Genomic DNA, 19,259 nt, shown 5'->3' with positions numbered 1-19,259 from the left:
GGGGATCCTTGTCTTTCTTTCTGGCGGCCGCGGCTTTCGTAGCTGCCACCATGGCAAATCCAGCGCTGTCCTCAGACTTGCGCAGTGCGCCACTGGGCTCGTGCTCGCACAACGGTCGACCGCTTTCAGTGTGTTAGCCAGGCTGCTCACTCGGAAGTTGCAGGCGTGTTCGTTGTCCGCGGCTGCCGTTGCCACCGTCATTGCGGGCTTGCAGGCAGTCTTTTCGTTGGGCGTAGCGGCCTTCTCGGTCCCGGCTTTTCTGCCCTCAGGAGAATCTTCCATGGCATCCGCTACAGCTGCTGCTCCACCGGTTTCCGCAGCCTGCATCTTGGCGCAGACACCCGCGGCAGGTTTCGACTCGCGAGTAGTTCCACTCGCTTTCGCCGGACCAGACACACGCTCGTTCTCGGCGTCCGCCTCCATGTTGTGGCTGTCGGTGGCCTGCACGATCAGGGTCGCCTCGGTCCCGCGACTTTTGTCTTCGGCCTCTCCAATCGTCGAAACTTCCGTGGCGCTTACTTTGTAGTCCTCGGCGTCCCAGCTGGCTTCTTCGCTGGCCCTGCTGGGGTCGACTCCACCCTCGTTCGACTTCTCCCCCTGTTCGGCCTCTTCCTGCTTGTCTTCGTCGTGCAACTTGGCCTCGAGTCCTTCCTTGTCCTGTGCCGGTGGGACCACTTGCCGAGCCAGAAGAGTCGCCCATCTTCCCTCGGCCACGGTCGGGACCGAAACTCCTTTGGCCTCGAAGTGGGCCACGGCCATCTCGTCCAACCGCTGAAGCGCCTCACGAAATGCTTGCATCGCTGCCTCCATCTTGCTGGAACCAGACGGCACCATCCACGTCGGGAGCCAGATGAGGGGGGTTCGGGCCGTCTGCCCCAGGAATCGCCGCAGCCGATGCAAAAAACTCAAATATTTATTCTACCAGAAACATTAACAGAAACAATAAAGGAAACTCGTAAACTCATGGGCCACGACACCGCCCACTAACCTACGCCCCGCCGGGGGGCACACCGCGCGTATGCACGCGGGTCCGTCGCTGACTGTCCAGCCGGCGCGTTGGCTGCTCCTTTTGAAGCCAGTGTCTGTGCCACGCGCATCGTTGGTGCGCAGCACGTGCGGCGCCAGCCGCGTGATGAGCGTGACTCCCACACCCTTCAATCCCCAGTCCCCCGTGAGTGTATCGGTTGAGGTGTCCTCACTTGAGAGACAGTTATCGTGCACTCTACACCCAATTTTCATTTTCATTTCCTTCTTCCTTTTAAGAATCACCCCCCCCCCCCCACACACACACACACAAAACGCAGACCCTTCAGGTAGCTTACGGCGAGCGTTATATACACACCATTTACCGCAAGCAGGCCTCAGAGACGGCAGGCGGTTTAAGCGTTTCTGCATTACCAGCGAGATGGCGCGAGGAGCGCAACGGGCGCATTTAAAAGTCATCGGCCAGCTCGCTCGCTCGCTTCTAATATTTGCGCAGGGAGAACCTTGCACTTCCGCTGTCTGCTCGCGCGGTAGTTGCTGCCGGTAGGGGGGGGGGCACATGTTTTTGCAGCGTAACAGCGCGTCCATCACGGGCCACCTTACTTGCTATCGCATTCATTGCTTCGCCCTTGCGACGAAACTGACTTTTTTTAGTAGGTAAACTCTTGTTCTCACTGAAAATACCCTAGCAAGTTAAGCATTTATTAGCGAACTTCGGCGACTTTAGGCGTATCTATCTATCTATCTATCTATCTATCTATCTATCTATCTATCTATCTATCTATCTATCTATCTATCTATCTATCTGCCTACGACTTTCCGCCCTCTTGGCCGTTTCGTTAACTGGATATTACCAAAATCGGTATGAAGGAAAGATGACTTTTAAGGGCTCGCGCTTCTTTGTTAGCCGCAATTTCTTAGACAAAAAAAGATAACGTGCTATCTGACGCCAACAGGCAGAAAAAGAGTGTTCCACACTCGCCGCCACGGCTGCGATTGGCGCTGACTAACACTCTTACGTATAATGCACACATATACCCCATAAAGGGGGTGGGAGAATGACCGCCGCCGTAGCTCAGTGGTAGAGCATCGGACGCGTATTCGAAGGTCGCAGGTTTGGTCCCTGCCGGCGGCAACTTATCTTTTTGTCCTCTTTACCATTTTTTCACATATATATCCTAATTACTACAAATAACACCCCCTATACTTTCGTTGGCATTATTGTCTGTTAGGTCTAATTAATATTGTGCCTAACAAAGAAACACAAGTCCTTAATAGTAATCTTCTTTCCTTCATTCATTCATAGCGAGGGTATCGTTCTGACAGACATGATGTCTTCAGGTAGTACGCGAAGGATTATTGGTCAGCTGTCAGCTCGTTAAAAAAAAAGATCACGTGCTACGTGACACCAACAAGCAGAAAAAGGGAGTTCCACACTCGACGCGATGGCTGCGATTGGCGCTGACTAACGCTCCTAGGTATAATGTACACATATACCCCATAAAGGGGGTGGGAGAATGACCGCCGCCGTAGCTGAGTGGTAGAGCATTGGACGCGTTATTCGAAAGTCGCAGGCTCGGTCCCTGCCGGCGGCAAGTTATCTTTTCGTCCACTTTACTTTCTTCACATTTGTGTCCTAATTGCTACAAATAACACCTCCTATACTTTCCTTGGCATTATTGTCTGTTCGTTCTAATCAAAATTGGTATGGTGTGACATGAGTTCACAACGAACATAATTGACAAGTCGTAACGTGAAAATCATGATATGAGTTTTATGTACGGCATGATTTACATGACATGGTCTTGGTGCTGTCGCAGCCGTTTCATAAGATGATATATACCAAAATTGGTATGGCGTGACAAGAGTGCACGACAAACATAAATGAGACGTTACAGCAGGCAAATCATAATGCATATCATGTGCGGCGTGATTTACGTGACACGGTCTTGGGGCCAGTGCGGACGTTAAAGTAAATGGATATATGCCAACATTTCTATGGCATGGCATGGCTGCATAACTAACATAAATGACAGGTTTTAGCATGAAACTCATGAAATGCGTGTCAGGTATAGCATGATTTACCCCAGGCAGCATGCCGGCATTGGACCGATCTCGGCCCAAGGTTGGCAAACATTGGCAGAAATATTGGTCTTACGTTGGTTTTTGTGGACTTGCTACACCAAAATGTGCATTGGTCCAATATTGGAAGCCAATGGTGATCCAATGTTTGAAAGGATGGCTCTAGGCAACATTGTCCGTCCAACATATCGCCAATAATGGCAAAGATGGCTGTAGCCCCATTGTCCGTCGTACGTATCGCGAACACTGTATAAATATTGGCAGCTGCAATATATTTTGCCAGCCTTTATCGTTGGCTGCACCAACGTTCTTTCTTTTCCAGCTTGTAACGCTGGTTTTTGCCAGCCTTTTCGTTGGCTATGTCAGTATCTTTACATTTTCCACTGTATCTGTAGTTTAACATGAGGAAGATTTTTGTGCACCTAGATAAATGTGTGCACGTAGATGCATGCTGCCTACGCTTTTGCTCTTAGGCAAGCAGCAGGGATAATGAGCGTAGAAAAGCTGAGGGTAAACACACGTTTATTCTGCATGTATACATATGACAAAGATACTGCATGTTTTGAAAAGAATCTCGCATTTCCCGCTTTGTTCTGCTGACCGCTTGCTCGCAGATAACAGCTGAGCATAACCTAAACCAATTACCTTGAATAACGCTCTTATATTAGCAATCGCGGAAACTGAACATCTCACAAACACACACAGCCTCCCTGTTAGGGCTTATTTGAGTTCTCAGTTCACCGAAGGTTCAAAAGGAAGTTAGCGAAAAGTGAAGTGTGATGCAAAATGAAATAATTGAACAACTGCACTTGAACAGGCATTCGGTACAGCCAGAAACCATAACCACCGTGAACTACCAGAAAGTTCGCGACTTATTTATTTATTAAATTGTGACTGCAGCTAGAGCCTAAAAGAATGAGACAACTTCACAACAAAAGTTTGTGGCTTACAAATCCGTCATTTGTTTGCGCGAAACGAGCGGCGAAGGGCCAATGAAAAACGGATGTTTAGATGGCGCACAACAACGCTACAAAAGAGCAAAATAACACATGCAAATGCTGACAACATCGCTAAGGGCGAGAACTTAACCTACCTCGACGCGCACAGCAAAGTCCACCACATGGGTATTCACAAACAAATCTAAAAAAATGCGTGGTAATGTGGACAATAATAAACGCAGCACATATTTCACATACGAAAAACACGGAAACATGCGATGAAGGAAAGAAACCACTTAAAGGACACTAAAGGCAAATGACAATTTATGTCAGAGTGAAAGCTCAATGTGTGAGAACTTCTAAAACGGCAATATTATCAACATCAGTGCCTTACTTACCGAGAAATTAAGTTAAATGTATCACATGGTGAGCGCCACGAGTGGGACATTTTCGAAGTGATCCCCATGACGTATGAGAGTCTGCCTACAGTAAATCACTAGTAATCAAACTAGCAGCAATAAAGAAAGAACATTCCGTGCATCAAAAGATTTAATAAAATGCTGTTTGTTCGTTTCCGTTTGATTCATGAAAAAAAAGAACCTCTGTGGCGTTGCCATGGGGAACAGCGCGCGCGGTTCAAAGGTTCCGTCTTCGCCGAACTGCGCTTCGCCCGGCACCCTGCTTCGCTCACGCGGTCCCGTCTTAGTGGTAGTTTCGGGATCGCATACTGCCGCGTGTGTATTGCGCGCTCGTGAAAGTCGCTCTGACAGAAAGGTCAACAAAATGCCGCATGCATGTGATATTGCCGGATGCCCGAATGGCGCACAACACCAGTGCTGCAGCAAGGAAACCGATGTATCGTTTCACTGGGTGCCGCGGAATGAACCCTTACGCTCGAACTGGCTTAGTGTCATGCCATTGCGCCAGTGTGCTAAACAGTTAAAAACTCTACGTGTGTGCTCGCTGCACTTTCGTACTGAGGATTAAAGACAAACCTCAACTTGGTCAAGGCTTTCTATGTGCCCATCCGAGCAAGTCTTTGCCCCAGCGCCGTTCCATCGGTATTTCCCGAGTCCGGGAGTCAGCTCGTTGTCAAGTTCCCCGTCCACATCCATTGCGGCGATTGCGGCAAGCTTCGATGATTTCAATGACCATTGTTGCTGCTGTGGGTCCCGCTACTTTCACTCTGCTGTTACTAGTGTCGGCGGTCGCGCAGTAAAGGCGGGCAACGTTGGGCACGGCAGCAGTGACGTATGAAAGTCTGATTTAAGGCGGGTGATTTTAAGTGTGCTAACGCGATGCGGACCACTAAAACGTTATTTTATTTCAAAATAAGCACTTCCTTGGCATAAAATTAGCACTACGAGGTTTCTGGACCGCTATTTCAACAATGAACGTCGACCTAATATTTGCCTTTGGTGTCCCTTTAATGAACGCGATAAGAACACAAAAATCCAGCAGAAAGTTTGCGAGTTGTCGGAACACATCGGCGCTCATCTGCGGATGGCTCTTCAAAAATAAAAACAATCAGGTCCGAAGAAGCACAGGACAGCTGTGGCATCGCCGTAGAATCTCGGTATCCGTAGAATCTCGGCATCTAACTCTGTTTTTTTCCGATGATTCACGACTGAATACTGAGGGACGCGCGCCCGCCGATGCCGGGAGCCCGAACGAGGGAAAGTAACCGCCAATGACTGACAAAAGATAGACGTCGGCAGAAGGGGCCGAAACGCGTACGCATCTTCCGAGGTGCCATCGTCTCCCGGCATCTACCCCCCCCCCCCCCTGTTTTCAAAGGCATTGAAAGCACTGAACCACTGTTGAACCGTCGTGGGCGGAGCAGCCGTCAAGTGACAAGTGTTTTCTGTCCAGCCACCACCACGCTACCTCACTGCCAGGAGGAGAGGACGTAAAATTCCTGAACAAAACATGGCGTCGCACTGTTTCTCCGCCCTCCCGAACACCGAGAAGATTTATTTGAACTGACCACGTCTGGTTGCGTGAAGCGTTTTTATTTACTCATACTGTTGGCCTGTCGGCCGTTACAGGGTGGGTAAATAGCAGCACTTTTGCATGTTGTACATAAAAAATAGAACAAAAAAAAACACTTGAGAAGAGAAAAAATACATATGAAACCACACTACATAAGAAAAAAAAAACACAAGCGTACATATAAGAAACCATACTACATAAGAAACCGTGCATAAAATACTACAGAAGAAACCATATGCGTACATAAGCCAAATAGTTCGTATATACGATCAAACAACACCAATTATCCAATTATACAACACCATAAACACAATTATACAACAACATAAATACACAGTTAACGAGCGATGTAAGAAAATATAACCGACCATTGCCGTACAAAAACACACAGCCGTTCATAAGCGAAATAATCTGCACATACACCGATCAAACAATATAAAGCTAACAGCACAATACTAACAAATGAACTCACACAAACAGAAAATAAAAATCATGCGTAAATGCGTGCGTCTTTATTGGCCTGCTAGGATTTTCGTAGTGCAAACTACGAAAATCGAGAAACATGTACCCTTTAGTTTGAAGCACTTTTCAAGCACACGTACCTTCGCACGGTAATCAATAAGCCTCAGAATTATGGGGCGAGGCTTACGTAGTTGTTAGCGCCCAATTCTGTGAATTCTTTCCGCAGACGATACTTGTATTTCCAAGAGATCAGTAAGCACACCCTTCAACACACTCTCGCTGAGTTCATCGAAACTTTCATTAGTTGTTTCGGGTATACCAAAGACGATCAAGTTGTTCCGCCTATTTCTATCTTCAAGATCAACTAGCTTGCTTTCCCAGCTTACGACCCTTTTTTCCAGCTTATACATCATTGGTTTCACCTCATTTACAGCTGTAGCCACTTCTTCCACTTTTTAAAAGTAATTCAATACCATCCAGCCTCTTCCGAATGCTTTTGTGACCATCTAAAAGCTCCGCAAGCAACTTCTGAACGTAGGGCCGGGATTCGGCTGGACGTCGGCACACAACAAAAGCAAAGAGAGAAGCAATTGGCGTATACCAGAACAGATTCTGCTTGAGCTACGTGGGCATATCAGCTGGACAAAGAAATGGTCGTCACATTTGACAGATGAAACATCATCACTAACCTGCATGAAGAAAATAAACGGATTTGACATGATGCCGACGCGAGGCCTGCCGACATGCACACTGACGAAGGTCGATGGATGCCGTGTATTTATATCTCCGTCTGGTGAGGTCGCTGTAGCCGCACGTGACACTTCCCAGCACTGCTTGTACTACACTGGTTGTCCTGCGCAGTATTCAAAAAGTTTCAGGGGTTCAGCGAGGATGAGTGTGCTATGCGTTTCTTGGACCGTCGCCGTCGATCCCATGACGAGCAGCTGCAGGACGAAAATAAACGGATTTGACATTATGCTGACGCGAGGCCAGCCGACATGCCCACTGAGGACTTTTCGGAAGCTACACGACATAAAAGAAGAAAACTTTGGGAATGCACGGTGGAAAATGGAAGAGCAGGTGAAAAGGTGAAATTAATCTACGACAAAATCCGAGTTCATGGTGTTCTGTTCGTTTGGGATGCAGACCGTAACGAACGAGTGCCACTTCAAGGGAATGTCGTTAAGGAACCTCAGCAGTGAACCGAAGCACAATCAGGCAAATTACTTCGCTGTATTCAGTTTAACGCCCGCCGCATCATTTATAAACTTGATGACATGGAAATTATCACAGTAGCGCATGCACCCCATTTGATTGTAATAACAGAAACCTGGCTACATTCAGATATTAAGGATGACGAAATAACGCCCCCAAGATATGGCATTTATAGGAAAGGCAGACCTTCTCGTGGTGGTGCTGTGGCTCTCCTGTTTAAAAACTACCTGAATATGGCTAGACTTCCCGATAGAGATGGTATTGAATGTGTCATTATTAAAATACACCTTCAGGAAATGAACCTGGTTGTGGGTGCATTTACCACCCTCCGAATGCCGAGAAGACGTTTTTTGATGATGTTAATGATTTGTTTTGTTCTTGCAATACAAGCCCTTGTAATGTATTGTTAGCTGGCGATTTTAATATTCCTCAAGTTATGTGGGACACGGACATCCCGGAACCACTTCCTAGTGCTGCTGAGCCTTTGGTCGACATTGTTTTTTTCCATGACCTAACACAATTAGTAAAACAACCCACCCGTGTTCAAAGCAACGCACAATCTATTTTGGATCTTTTTCTTGAGAGTGACAGAATCCTTCGTCGAAATCGTGCTTAGTGCGTCTATGATGGTGTATCCGACCATCGATTGCTATCTTTAAGCCTTCCACTGCGCGTAAGGAAAGAAGTGAAGGAAAAACGCGTAGTGCCAAATTTCACTCGTGCTGATCACGTCACCGTTCTTGACTTGTTAGATATATCGTTTTCTGATTTCAGTTATATGTACAAGCCAAGTAGTTGCTCTGTCAAAGTTTTGTGGGGTTTCTTCAAAAGTCTTGTTATGAAATGCGTCTCAAGTTATGTCCCCTCAAAGATTACCAGAACACAATCTGCTCGTCCTTGGATCACGAGGGAAGTATTGCGAGCGGGACGCAAGATGCGCAAACAACTGCGCCAGAACCCGTCGTCGGCTCATGTATCAAGATTTTCTAATATGCGTTTGCAGTTAAATGAAACCATAAAGAAGGCAAAAACTACTATTTCAACATATCTCTGAAAAACTTTTTTGCTTTCTGCTACTGCGATGTTCTGGCGACACTTGTCACCAAGGAAACAACAGGCATATAAAATCTTCATTGACGGAGAATTAGTCACTGACGAATCACTCCTTGCACCATCGTTTAAGAAATTCTTCTGTTCAGTCTACACTAATGATGATGGTAAACAACCCAATTTTGCGATTTCTCAGCACGTACCTAAAATTTCTGACTTAATGATAACGGAAGAGGGTGTTCTATCTCTGCTGCTTTAAACCCACGTAAAGACATCACCAGGAATTGATTGCATATCGAACGCATTTCTGGTAAGCTATGCAGAGTGGTTCTCAAAGTATTTACCTCTTGTATTCAAAAAACATTGTTCACTGCAGAACTCCCGAGAGATTGGAAGCGCGCGAAAGTTGTTCCCATCCCTAAGGCGGAAAATCCTTCACTAATTACTTCATACAGACCAACATCTTTTACTTTGTACCTGCTCAAAAATGCTAGAACATATTGTTTTTACGCACTTGTCAGACTTTCTGCAACAAAATAATTTGTTGATTGCCGACAACATGGTTTTCGTAAGGGAATGTCGACGCTTACTAAACTCCTTGAGACGATACACGAGTTTGCCTCAGCCTTAGATAAAGAGAGTCTTTCGGACTTCCAGAAGGCATTTCATCGCGTCTCGCACCATAAATTCTTCCTAAAATTAAAAACCGTATTACAAAATAACTGACTGTTGTGATGGATATAGTCATACTTGTATTCTAGGAGTCAATGCGTATCAGTCGGCGGCTCGTGTTCACGCCCGGCGCCCATGCGATCAGACATTCCCCAAGGGTTGATTCTTGGGCCACTATTCTTTTTAATTTTTATAAATGACATCGTAAAAGGTATACCTGTCAAGATCAAACTGTTCGCGGACGATTGCATCCTTTATCAGGAAGTAAAACACCTGATGACCAGGCATTATTAAGTAGTGCCCTGGACAAACTACAGATTTGGTGTGAAAGATGGCAGATGAGCATCATTACTACAAAAACTGTTTTATTTATTTATTTTATTTTATTTATTTGAATATACTGCAGCCCTAATGCAGGGCTATAGCAGGAGTGCGTTAGTTATGCAGAACTAATGCAAACAGAGCAAAAAAGAGCAATGAAACTAAAATACATTACAGCAATGCGTAAGAAAACATCACTTTGCAGATTACAAACAAGATCTTTACCTACTTTCTAAGTTGCTAATAGCGGCATAAATGAAACCTTGTAATGGTAGTGAACGAATACTGCCCGGAAGGGAATTCAAGAGGTCTATTGCACGTGGGTAAAAACTAAATTTGAATGTGTTAGACGAGCAAATAAAGGCTTTCTGTTCAAGATGTGGAAGCTGCGGGTGCAAGTTTCTTCCATAAATGCGATGTAGTTACCACTAAAGACGCCAGGAGAGGAGTTGATGACTGTGTATAGTAGTTCAAAAAAATTCAGTGCGATAACGAGAATGTAGTGGTAGAATGTTCAGTGATCGCAGAGCCTGTGTTAGTGAGAAGTTGGGGCTGTAGTTACGACATATGAAGCGGATGTCTTTACGTTGAACGCTATCACGGATTTTTAGGTCACATTGTTTGTAAGGGTACCAAACGACAGATGCGTATTCTACAATAGGGCGAATCGACGTTTTATACAGAAGTAGTTTGGTATCGAGGGATGATTTAGCCAAAGTAAGACGCAAAGAACCTAATTTTTTTAGAGCTTTCCCGCTGATGTATCCGATGTGGTTAGTCCAGGAAAGATTTTTTGTTAGAATCACACCCAAATATTTATATTGTGACCCTCTTTTAAGTTGTGTACCATCCAGATAATAATCAAACGAAATCGGGTTTTGTCCATTGGTAAATGACATGACTGTTTTAATGCAATTGACGTTCATCTGCCATGTTCTGCAGCAAGCGCTGAAAGAAATCAGCGATTGTGAAAGGCGGTGATGATCTTCCGCAGAATTAATGGATTCGTACAGTGCGCAATCATCAGCATAAAGTCTTATTTTAGATGAGGTGCAGCGAGGTAAATCATTAATATATATGAGAAATAATAATGGGCCCAGTACAGCGGAACGCCTTACGTGACGTCAAGAAGAGATGATTCCACTGAATTGAAAGAAACAAATTTTCAGCGATAATAAAGAAAACTGGCGATCCAAGAAACAAGACGGGAATTATTGAGTATGGTATCTAATTTCACTAGCAACTTATAATGAAGAACAGAGTCGAAAGCTTTAGAGAAGTCAATGAAAATGGCATCTATTTGATTTCCTATATCTCGGTTAGAGGCGACGTCACGAACAAAATCGACTAATCGTGTAACAGTGCTGTAGCCACCACGGAAACTGTGCTAAGCTGAGGTTAGAACATCATTGGAGTCGAGGAATTCGATGATATGCTTGTGAATAATGTGTTCCAACATCTTGCATGATTGGTGTAAGAGATATTGGCCTGTAATTAGATAAGAGTTGTCTATCACCAGATTTGTACAAAGGCAATACTTTCGCTGTTTTCCATTAAGATGGTACTTGACCACAGTCTAGGGATTTCTGGAAGATTACAGTAAGCTAAGGGGCTCTCCATGCGGAGAATATCACAAGAAATGAATTCGGTATGCGGTCCGAACCGGAACATTTCTTGCTGTCGAGATTCAAGTTTAGGTTCAATACACCTTCAGAGCATATTACAATATCACCTAATTTGCTGGTTTGTACGTCATGATAAAAGATTGGAACAACATGGCTGTCGAGGGTGAAAACTGACTGAAAATAAGAGTTAAATGTATTTGAAACTACGATGGGGTCGTTTGTAATCGTGTCATTAATCTGGAAGAGTAACTGGTTGTTGTACTAGAGAAGATGAAGTCCAGAACATGGGAGGATTGGATTTAAGTTATAAAAGTAGAAGTATTTAGCGCTTTTTGTGCAAGCGCGAAATTCTACCTTGGCTTTCTCAAAGGAAGATTGAAGCTCAGGGTTAGCATGCCTGGTTTTACGCAGTCTGGCAACACGGCGAGATAAATGTAATATATTCCTGCTAATCCAAGGCAGATTGTTATTAACCTTTTTGGTTTTTAATAGAATGTAATTATTGATGCAAAATTTCACTAATCTCTCAAAATAACCGAGAACACTGTCGACAGGAGACGTGGTGCTAAGTGACAAGAAATGGTCAAAGTTATCCGCGAAATTATCAGAGAGAGACGTATCATCAGCTTTGTTGAAATCGCGAAATGTAGAGTAGCTGAAACGTTCATGCCGCATATTACAATTAATGTGTACAAACACTGCGTCATGTTCCGAAATTTCTTGTAATATATCGTATTTAAGCCTAAGTTCGCAAGACTGTCACTGATAAAGACTAGGTCAAGTATAGAGTTCTGCCGCGTATTCTTATCAACTAATTGTGTCAGGTTATGCGATGTGGAAAATGGAATTAATTCCCTACAGATAGGTGAATTAGTGGCGGATTATGTAATGGCAGACCAATGAATGCCCGGAACACTGAAGCCGCCAAGAATAATTAAGTTTGTGCTGTCGAGACTAGGGTCATGAATTAACTGAGAAAAGTTTCGAAGAAGTCACTGGAGCTATCAGGAGGATGATAAAGACCACAAATTGTTAAATTCTGCTTATGCACTAGTAACTTACACCAAACGGATTCTACATTAGGAGGGCCTGATAAAATGTTAAAGTTCAAATCAGCGCGCAAAAGTAAAGCGATCCCTCCCCCTTTCTTATACTGGCGGTCGCACCGGATAGCAACGTAACCAGGAGGAGTGAATTCCGTATCATGAATATCATCATGAAGCCATGTTTCAGTGGTGCATATAATATGAGGGGAAGATGAATAAACTAGCGAAAGAAACTGTCGAAGTTCGTTAGTTATGCTTCTAGCATTAACATTCAAAAGTGCCAGCTCCGCAATAATTGAATGGGATTGTCAACCTGATGAAGATGATGCGTTTGGCAGTTTGGTGCTGGATTCAAAAACAGGAGCTCGAACCAAGCTATTCGTGACGCTGTCCCAGTTATAACGGACATTATCAATGAATAAGTGATCAAATCTCATTTTAATGTTAGAGCCACTGTTACGTTGCTTAACCGAAGCATCCCAAAGTTTGTTGCGTACTATGCGTACTCTAGATGAAAAATCTTCGGAATGTTTTAGACCGGACTGTTTTAGCTTATGCGCATTTTTTAGCATTGCTAACATATCACTGAAGTCAAGCAACTTTATAATATTACGACGAGAGTGTCCAGCGCGCATTCTGCCTAACCTGTGGAAGCGTTCCAACAACGGGCATTGCAGGGAAAGCTTGTTCAATACGTCCGAAACCTTGGACTGCAGTGTGTCATAAGTCTCGTTGGTATCTTCAGGTATACTATGAAGAATGATATTGTTTCTTCGTGAACGATTTTCTAGAATGTCACATTTAGTGGTCAGTTCGGCAACACTGCGCCTTAAGTGAACCAACTCAGGGCGAAGCTTATCTTAGTCTTGATCCGTCAGCGCCTTGAAAAACGAATTCTCGAGAGCAGCCACACGCGATTCCAAGGCATCGAAACGAGTATTCACAGCATTTTCTCTTTCAGATATGTCTTGACACATACTTTTCTGGCAGGCAACTAAATCAGCGATCATCTTCACAAAAGAAGGATTGTCACAACTAGACATTACCACTTCAGCTGACATCTCGAGGGAGTTAAGAGGGCTTGCCAGAGACTCGTCAGGTTTGCTCGTTTTAGAGGACACAAGTTTCCTGGGACCAGGATTAAGCTCAACGTCACCGCACATGAGAAGACGACCAAGGCAATTTATGACGTAAGAACAATTGCAAATAAAACGACTACTCAAACAACCGTGAGGGCAACACAGCAGCAGCAAGAATCGATCATCAGAACGAATACAGTATGAATTGTCGAGATAATTTACCGGTATAAACAAGAAGCTTTTAAGCAACACGCTGAAGCTGCTGCTGCTGCATTGCCCACTACCAGGAGACTTGAAAATCGGAGCATTAATACTGCCGATGCTTGACGTCACCGATCTGATGTTGTGGCTTGTCGGAGTTTTGACGGACGGTCGGGGCGTCCATAGAAGTGCACAGCACACTGGAGATGGAGGAACTTGCGCAGGAAACACATGCCTATCATGCACTTGGATGACGGGGCAGTAACGCAGTGAACTACCGGTGATCGCCCCGTGCTCGACTATTGCAGGATATAGCGTGCTCTTGAACCAAGCATCAGGGCCGGCGAAAACCAGGAGCTGTATAAAGAAGAAGAAGCTTTTAGGCAACATGCTGAAGCTGCTGCTGCTGCATTGCCCACTGACAATTTCAAGAACGAAGGCACCACTTACCTTCTAGTATTCAGTAAATGGTCACTGTCTTAGTACTGTAAATCGTTATAAGTACTTAGGCTTAATAATCACTTCAGACCTCCGGTGGAATGAACATATCACATTTATACAAGAAAAAGCCATGAAAAATTGCACTATCTCCCGCTAAAGGGGACCATGAGGCGATGCGAAGCCGGAGCACTTGCACGATCGCGTTTCGTTGGCGTTCGTTGGGCATGCTACCGACCTCGCGTCGTGGAACGCGAAGAGGGACGCTACGCGCGTTATATCTTCCATCTAGCCTGGCCGTTAATTCTCACAGCGCGAGCGGGGAACCCGGTCGACAGGTGGGCGAGAGGGGGGCAGCGTAGGAGTGGAGAGAGAAGGGGAGGGGACGCGCATGCGCTCGAGCTCATCGCGGCGTTGCGCAGGAAAGAATTTCGGCATGTCTAGCCCGCGTTTCAGAGGAAGAGTGGAAAGGGGAAGTGTAGAGGGGTATGGTAGAGGGATAGTGGAGCGGGGAAGGAGATAGGTGAAGTGGAGAGGTGTGTGGAGAGGGTGTGCGCATGCGCAGTAAGGGTGGTCACGCCGCACACCACCACCACCGGATTGAGCTCCACCTTAAGATACTTCGCATCTAAAAGATTGGACACATTAGGAGATTGTTATGGCAGTCAGTGCAAGAAACAAAACTATTAGCATATAAAACCTACATACGTCCTCCTTTTGGAATATGCTTGCGTGGTTTGGGACCCATACACCAAGAAAAATATTGATAAACTAGAAAACCTACAAAGAAAATCTGCTCAATTCATCTTTTGCTCGTACAATCGCCTTACGTCAGTCAGTGCTTTGCTTCAGACAGCGAACTTGGAAGCCTTACATCTGCGGCGATATCGCGAAAGATTAAAATATATGTACCTGCTCTATCACGATAAGCTTGGCATTGAATCAAGTGCGTATATAGACAAAGTCGTGCGACGACCCACGCGCGCTGATCATTAAAAAAACAAGATTTTTTTTTTTGTAGAACTAACTCGTACATGGGCTCTTTTTTCCCACGAACTGTACGCGAGTGGAATCGCCTCCCTCGTGGGGTTGTGGATGCGGTGGCAGTGGCCTCATTCTTAGCGGAAAGCTAAAGAACTTATAGCATGTCTTCCTGCCATATTTGTACTCTTTATTTCGTGACGTTGGCACGATATTTTTTTCTTTTTTGCTTGCTTTCATGCGGTGTTAGTACGCATATGATGTTAGTACGTGTCACAAAAGTCGCGTATGCTTAACATTTCTTGCGCATAATGTCCTAAGGTATGCCATGAAAAGGGATTTTTCCACCGGCGCCAAGGGCGAACGTGCTATAATTCTCTAGGAATGGTGTGCCGTAAGCGCACGTGCACCACTTAGTGGGTGTTAGCGTTAGCCGTATGAAATATATCTCTATGACCTAATATGGCTGGACCGTATAAGAACAGTAGTGGCTCTTGACTTGTGTAATTTCAAAACTGTTCGCTCGGGAAGGTGATCGCCTTTTTGTTTGTGTTTGTATTTTTCCACGGGCCTCAAGGGCGAACGTGCTTGCAATTCTTTTCCAAGAATTCTGTGCCCTAAGCCTACGTGCACCACTTAATGTTAGCGGAAGGAAATATGGTACGTCTATGTCCTAACAAGGCTAGACCGTATACGAACTATAGTGGCTCGTGTCTTATGTAATTTCAAAACTGTTGGCTCGGAAGGGTGACCGGCTGTAGAATATGAACCAGAGAACGTAGTATCCGAGCTACGTGCCTGATCCCAGGTTTTTGTTTTGTGTATTATTGAACTGCACGCCATGAAGGTCGCCGCCAGTAGAGTGTGAACCTTAAGGTCCTAACAAGGCTAGACTGTATACGAAATATAGTGGCGCGTGTCTTGTGTAATTTTAAAGCTGTTGGCTCGAAAAGATGACCGCCTGCGGAATGCGAACCACCAAACGTGGCAACCGAGCTACGTGCCTGATCATGGGTTTTTGTTTTGTGTATTATTGAACTGCTCGCCGCGAAGGTCACCGCCAGTAGAGTCTGAACCTGAAGACGTGCATCTGAGCTACGTGTGAGCTCACGTGCTTTTGTTTTGTAGATTATTGAACTGCTCGCGGTGAAGGCGACCGACAGCAGAGTCTGAACCACCGGACGTTGTATCCGAGCTACGTGTTAGACCGCGTGTGCCTACGTGACTGGTGTCGTGTGTGTGAGTCAATTGTTACCCGTGAAGGCCACCGAAAGTGAAGTGTGAACCACGCCAGCAACCAGTGCGTACGTGACCGTTTCAAGGATGCATCGACACTGCAGTGGAAGTTCAGATCAGCTGCTAGAGAAGCGTAATAAAAAGGGGCCGATCCTATACTTCGACAGTCTGCTCTGAGCCGGAGAAGAGATCCACGCTGGGCAACTCCCGGGACACAACGCAGCGACCCAACACCCCCGGTCATCGTGGAACCGCCACCGGCCCGTCTCGCCAGCTTCGAGGGTCGCTCATGAACGGCGCCGGTGTTGAAGGACTCTGCTGCGCCCGGTTACGTATGTCAATCGCTTGAACTTAGTGGACTGCGACCTCTAATTATTGGTTCGGCTCTTGCTGCTTGGTCATCCATCCGATATTGCTCATTGTTGCTACATATTTCAACTTTCATGAATGCTGCACTTATTCGCGATAATTGTGGATTGTATAACTAATTCACCTTTGTCTTGAAGATAACTGTCTTGTTCTTTTGGAAATATCTTTATCTTTGTTTAAACCCGTTATTAAATCTTGTTGTTCTTTGATTGGAGAAGGCCCTTGACTCCTTCATACCGGCGATTGGCGCAAGCCATACACCAGAGGCCCAACCCCCATGCCACGTCTTAGGAGAAGCTTGTGCTTCGGCCCCGAGTCGTGACAGTACGCATTTATGCATGTATTATGCTATGTGCAATTACATGCCATGCACTGTATTTTAACACGAAAGTGTTTTATGCCGGGCTCCACCAAGATTTCAGTGACGTATTTCCGTCACGGAAATGACGTCGAAAAAATATACACAATCAGATGACAAAGAAAAAAGTTTCAATCAACGGGCATCGAACCCACGACCGCGCGGTCAGCAACAACAAATGCCCGGCACGCTACCCACTGCGCCACGGTCACAGGCTGCAGAGGCTTTACAAACGCGCCTTTTATATCTACCATTCTCCCGGTCGGCGGGGTGGTGTTTCCCTCTGAGATCGGTAAGGTAAAGTAATTCGTCATTACTGTGGCCTCCGCGACTAGCACCTGCAACGCGTTACACGTCCGTCCCATTCGGCGCGTTTTTAATAGAAGTTCAAGTTTGTCAATGAATTAACACACCGCGAGGTGGTGACCATAGCCCTAGCATCGTAAAAGCGTCAGACTCGCTCATATTGTCACGCTAATCCAAACTAAAAATAGCTCTGCGACGCGCGCCTGTCTCACCTGGCTGCAACACCGCGTTCACCGCTCACGCGCTCGCCTCGAGAAAAATCGCGGCCGGGCTACCGGGGCGGCACGACGCGCTTTGCGTTTCCATCTAGTCTGGCCGTGGTGTTCAATCACATTCTAACATGCCGCGGGATGGCGACCAAGTTCTGCGTCCAATATGCGACGCTCTTCTAGCTATCACACCTCGTTCTCTGATTACGTTTTCACCGTTAACTACTACAGCTACTACAAGGGTTTGTTTAATCACTTAGCATGGACGTTAGTCGTCGGGATGGAGATGCACCACCATTCATCAAAGTGGGTATATTCACGTTAAATGGTGCTATAGCTGCCAGACATCAATATACATTGTTCAAACTCTCTTATATCAATGTACAGTAAACATTCAGTTACTTCTGCAAGGGCACGCTTTACTTTCGTGTTATTCCGATTCCTATGACGGAGGGATCAACCCTGTTTTTTTCCCGCGTTCGAAACTGTGTGTTCGCGGCATTTTCTCTGCGTAATCTATTGTGAAAATATTCAATGTGCTATATTCATATGTTACCCACTCCTGCTTATGGCTTCATTTTGAAGCTAGCAGAAACCCTGTAAATAAATAAGTAAATAAATAAATAAACTGATCGCTCATTTGGAGATTCCGCAAGCAAAACCTCAGTCTTGGACAGCACATCGCTGTAGCGTGCACACAAAGAAGCTGCGATCCCGTGGCCCAACCACTCATGTAGTAGGGATGGTCGATTAAAATTTTTAATCGATTAATCGTTAATAGTCCATCGATTTAGCCTTTCATCGATAAATGACGCCCGGTCGCTAGTTCCCTCTCCCGCCATGCTGTATACCATACGTTGACGTGCGAGAAAGGGGGGGGGGGGGGCGAAGAACTTTAATGAGACTACGAGGAAATGGATCATGCGCTTATGGGCTTGCTTGGCAACAAATACAAGTGCACTTGCGAGGAACCCACTACGCTATAAATCATTGTAATTTTTGAGAAGTAGGGCAGCAGGCACTGTGCCATTTTTCGTCATTCTACGGAGAGCCGTGGTACCTGCTAGACGCATGCAAAGCATCATGCGCTTTGTTGATGCTGCGCCTGATGAAGATGAAGAATTATGCGGAGCCCTTTGTTATGGGTTGGAAACATTCAACAACCTACTCGTTGCGCAATTCGCATTGTGTAACGCCTGGTTACAGTATTCGCGTTGTGCGACGCTTGGTGCTTATTGTACTCTTCTACCACGCTATATTGCACATGTTAATATGGTTCCTTCCCAACATGAAGCCTGTATAGGACCTTTTTGCAAAGCCGTTTAAAGGACCGGCATGGCTCGGAGGTTATATACTGGGCTCCCACGCTGAGGGCCCAGGTTCGAACCTCGTTCCATCGTGCATTTTTTTCTTATTTCGTTTTTTTTCTTATTTCGAGCGATAGTGGTTACAGACACCGGCGGCGGCGGCGGCGGCGGCGGCGGCGGACAACTACGGCACCAAAAACGGCCGCTGAAATGACCTCATAACAGCTTTCGCTGTAAAACATATATACCCCATAAAGTGGACCGGGGAATGACTGCCGCTGTAGCTCAGTACAGCATCGGACGGGTTATTCGAAGGCCGCAGGATCGGTCCCTCCCAGCGACATGTTACCTTTTCGTTCACTTTACTTTCTTGACATTTACATCATAA

General features: G+C 45.7%; 1 protein-coding gene and 1 non-coding gene across 2 annotated transcripts in view; both read left to right on the top strand.

Annotated features, from left to right (window-relative positions):
- LOC119385548 (uncharacterized) overlaps positions 1-19,259 on the top strand; it is a 140,910-nt gene that overhangs the window by 100,053 nt on the left and 21,598 nt on the right.
- On the top strand, positions 2,049-2,119 carry Trnar-gcg (transfer RNA arginine (anticodon GCG)). Its single transcript has one exon. It is a non-coding gene; the product is annotated as a tRNA-Arg (tRNA).

Source organism: Rhipicephalus sanguineus, chromosome 1 (assembly GCF_013339695.2).
Source record: "Rhipicephalus sanguineus isolate Rsan-2018 chromosome 1, BIME_Rsan_1.4, whole genome shotgun sequence".
NCBI classification, from domain to species: domain Eukaryota; kingdom Metazoa; phylum Arthropoda; class Arachnida; order Ixodida; family Ixodidae; genus Rhipicephalus; species Rhipicephalus sanguineus.
This window is presented reverse-complemented; position numbering and strand designations above follow the sequence as displayed.